The 4,201-nt window shown below is 54.7% G+C and overlaps 2 non-coding genes across 2 annotated transcripts; one reads left to right on the top strand and one right to left on the bottom strand.

The window, feature by feature from the left end:
• Nucleotides 1-3,319: 3,319 nt before the first annotated feature.
• Nucleotides 3,320-3,393, bottom strand: Trnat-ugu. The gene has a single exon. It is a non-coding gene; the product is annotated as a tRNA-Thr (tRNA).
• Nucleotides 3,394-3,535: 142 nt separating this feature from the next.
• Trnat-ugu lies at nucleotides 3,536-3,610 on the top strand. Its single transcript has one exon. It is a non-coding gene; the product is annotated as a tRNA-Thr (tRNA).
• The last annotated feature ends 591 nt before the right edge of the window (nucleotides 3,611-4,201 follow it).

Here is a 4,201-nt window from a genome sequence, read left to right as displayed (position 1 = left end):
TTTAAAATCGTAGGCCAAAGGCCAGAATCAACACAAAAAAAACATAACCAACACTCAGATCAAATGATAAAAAACCCCTGCCCGAATAAAACACAAAACTAAGCCTGCCATGGCAGAGTCATCAGATAAAAGAGCTGGGAGCCGAAAAGGCAGCGCAAATGTCTGCCTGACCACAGCTAAAAGTGTACAGGCCAACAAAATGTGGGCCACTGTCAATGCCGCCCCGCAACGACACAGAGGGGGGGGGGGGGGGTCCTCTCGTCGGCGCAATAAGTGGCCATGCGTCAGCCGAGTGTGCCCAATGCGCAGCCGGCAGAGGACGACAGACTCCTGGCGGGAGACCCGCAAGGATGACCGCCACACATTTGTCGTCTCCTTGAGAGGACGGAGTTTGTTTGTCGCGGGCAGGTTGCGCCATCCTGTACCCCATAAATCGAAAATTTTGCGCCGTATGATTACCCGCAAATCAGTAGCCGGGAGGCCAATCTCCAGAGATGGTTTACCGGTGGCCTCTTTCGCCAGGCGGTCATTTTCATTGCCAGGTATCCCAACATGGCCAGGGGTCCACATAAAGACCACAGATCGGCCGCAACGAGCAAGAGTATGCAGGGACTCCTGGACAGCCATCACCAGACGAGAGCGAAGGACTGGTCGATAGCTCGTAAACTGCTCAGGGAGTCGCTACAGATAACGAAGGACTCACCTGAGCAGGAGCGGATATACTCTAGGGCACGAAAGATGGCGACCAGCTCAGCAGTGAAAACGCTGCAGCCAGCTGGCAGTGAATGTTGTTCATAGTGGTCCCCTAGAGTCACAGCATTACCGACACGGCCAGCAACCATCGAGCCGTCAGTGTAAACAATGCCAGAGCCCTGATACGTTGCGAGGATGGAAAGAAAGCGGCGGCTGAAGGCCTCCGGAGGGACTGAGTCCTTCGGGCCCTGTGCCAATTCCAGCTGAAGGCGAGGGCGAAGCACACACCACGGGGGTGTACGCAGAGGTGCCCGGAAAGGAGGCGGAAGAAGTAAAGCCCCAAGCCCGGAGAGAAGCTCTCTGACGCGAACCGCGATCGTACAACCGGCCCGGAGCCGACGTTCTGGGAGATGGACGTGCTTCTGTGGGAATGGTAGACGATAGTTAGGATGCCCGGGCAAGCTACAAACATGCGTAGCATCAGCGGACAGCAAACGTTGGCGCCGTAACCGCAGTGGAGGGACACCCGCCTCCACAAGTATGCTGTCCACAGGGCTGGTGTGGAAAGCATCAGTGGCAAGACGTATCCCGCTGTGGAGGATTGGGTCCAGCACCCGCAACGCAGATGGGGATGCTGAGCCATAAGCCAGGCTCCGATAATCCGGACGGGACTGGATTAACGCCTGGTAGAGCCGTAAGAGGGTAGATCGGTCGGCGCCCCAGCGGGTGTGGCTCAAGCATCGCAAAGCATTTAGATGCCGCCAACACATCTGTTTAAGCTGCCGAATATGAGGCAGCCATGTCAACTGGGCATCGAAAACCACACCCAAAAACCAATGTGACTCCACCACAACAAGAAGTTCGCCATTAAGGTAAAGCCGCGGCTCCGGATGAACAGTGCGTCACCGGCGGAAATGCATAACGCAGGTCTTGGCAGCCCAAAATTGAAAGCCATGCGCTACAGCCCAATACTGCGCCTTACGGATAGCGCCCTGCAGCTGACGTTAAGCAGCTGCAATGCCATTAGAGCGATAGTAAGGGCAGAAGTCGTCAGCGTACAAGGACGCTGAGACAGACGTGCCCACCGCCGCATCGAGCCCGTTAATTGCTATTAAAAACAGGCACACACTTAAGACAGATCCCTGTGGCACCCGGTTCTCCTGAACTCGAGAGGCACTATAAGAGGCCGCGACTTGCACGTGGAAGGTACGATGCGCCAGAAAATTGCGAATGAAAATCGGCAGCGGACCCCGAAGACCCCAATCTTGTAGCGTAGAAAGGACGTTATGGCGCCATGTCGTATCGTTCGCCTTCCGCATGTCGAAAAAGGCAGCGACCAGGTGCTGACAGCGGGTAGAGGCGGTACAGACGGCTGACTCCAGGCTCACCAGATTGTCGGCGGCGGAGCGGCCTTTACGGAACCCACCCTGAGATGGAACCAGAAGGCCCCGAGACTGCAGTACCCAATTCAACCGCCGGCTCACCATCCGTTCAAGCAACTTGCAAAGAACGTTGGTGAGGCTAATGGGACGGTAGGTGTCTATCTCCAAAGGGTTCTAGCCATGTTTCCAAACGGGGATAACAATACTTTCCAGCCATTCCGACGGAAACTCACCCTCGACTCAAATACAGTTGTAAAGGTCGAGGAGGCGTCGCTGGCAGTCCACTGAAAGGTGTTTCAGCATCTGACAGTGGATGCGATATGGCCCAGGAGCTGTAACAGGGCAAGCGGCTAGGGCACTGTGAAATTCCCATGCACTGAATGGACATTGTAGGATTCAAGATGTTGGGTGCGAAATAAAAGGCTCCGACGTCCCATCCGCTCTTTAATGAAGCGGAAGGCCAGTGGGTAATTCGCCGAAGCGGAACTCAGAGCAAAATGCTCTACCAAGCGGTTGGAGTCTGTACAGACTGCTCCATTCAGTGAGAGCACAGGGACGCTGACTGGAGTCCGATAGCCATAGAAGCGTCGAATCTTGGCCCAGACCTGCGATGGAGTGACATGGAGGCCAATGGTGAAAACATACAGCTCCCAGCACTCCTGCTTGCGTTGGCGGATAAGGCGGCGGGCCCGCGCACGTAGCCGATTGAAGGCGATGAGGTTTTCTATGGAGAGATGTCGCTTGTGACGCTGGAGCGACCGCCGGCGATCTTTAATCGCCTCAGCAATCTCAGGCGACCACCAAGGCACAGTCCTCCGCCGAGGGGACCCAGGAGAACGGGGAATGGCAGATTCTGCGGCAGTAACGATGCTGATGGTGACTGAGTGAACCACCGGATCAGTGTCATCATTAGGGAGAGGCTCAATACCGGCAATGGAGGAGAACAAGTCCCAGTCAGCCTTATTCATAGCCCATCTGCTAGGGCGCCCAGAAGAGTGACGCAGTGACAGTGACAGAAAGATCGGAAAGAGGTCACTACCACACAGGTCGTCATGCACACTCCATTGGGCAGAAGGTAAGAGGCTAGGACAGCAGATCGAAAGGTCGATGGCGGAGTACATGCCGTGCTCCACACTGAAGTGTGTGAAGGTACCATCATTTAAATAAATGAAATGATAATCATATGAACACCCTAGCTGCAAACAGGCGTTGATGTACTTCATTGGGGACATGTTGAAAATGTGTCCCCCGACCGGGACTCGAACCCGGGACCTCCTGCTTACATGGCAGACGCTCTATCCATCTGAACCACCGCGGGCACAGAGGATAGTGCGTCTGCAGGGACTTATCCCTTGCAAGGGATAAGTCCCTTGCAAGGGATAAGTCCCTGCAGACGCACTACCCTCTATGCCTGCGGTGGCTCAGAAGGAATAAGTCCCTGCAGACGCACTATCCTCTGTGCCCGCGGTGGCTCAGATGGGTAGAGCGTCTGCCATGTAAGCAGGAGGTCCCGGTTTCGAGTCCCGGTCGGGGCACACATTTTCAACATGTCCCCAATGAAGTACATCAACGCCTGTTTGCAGCTAGGGTGTTCATTAATTATCATTTCATTTCTAGCAAAGCTGCATGGTCATCCACGGTAACTGTTCTTTCGGGAACAGATACTACCGTCATATATGTTTAAATAAGTGTTCAACGGTGGCGCCTCGACCTGTCGCCACTGACCCACCACACAAAGGGTTATTGAAGTCGCCCAGTAACAAGAAAGGCGGCGGAAATTGGGCTATCAGAGCAGCCAGGACATGCTGCGCCACAGCACCATCCGGTGGAAGGTAAAGACTGCAGGCGGTAACAGCCTGTGACGTCCACACCCGAACAGCGACAGCCTCTAAATGTGTTTGTAGAGGGACCGACTCGCTGTGAAGAGAGTTAAGGACATAGATGCAGACGCCACCAGACACCCTTTCATAAGCTGCCCGGTTCTTATAATAACCCCCGATAGCCACGGAGGCCGGGGGTTCGCACTGCTGGAAACCAAGTTTCCTGAAGAGCAATGCAGAAGAGAGGGTGAAGGCTGATAAGTTGTCGGAGCTTAGCTAGATAGTGGAAGGAACCGCTGCAGTTCC

This window comes from Schistocerca americana, chromosome 2 (genome assembly GCF_021461395.2).
Source record: "Schistocerca americana isolate TAMUIC-IGC-003095 chromosome 2, iqSchAmer2.1, whole genome shotgun sequence".
Lineage (NCBI taxonomy): Eukaryota > Metazoa > Arthropoda > Insecta > Orthoptera > Acrididae > Schistocerca > Schistocerca americana.
The sequence above is the reverse complement of the archived record's forward strand: the minus strand, read 5'-3'. Positions and strand labels throughout refer to the sequence as shown.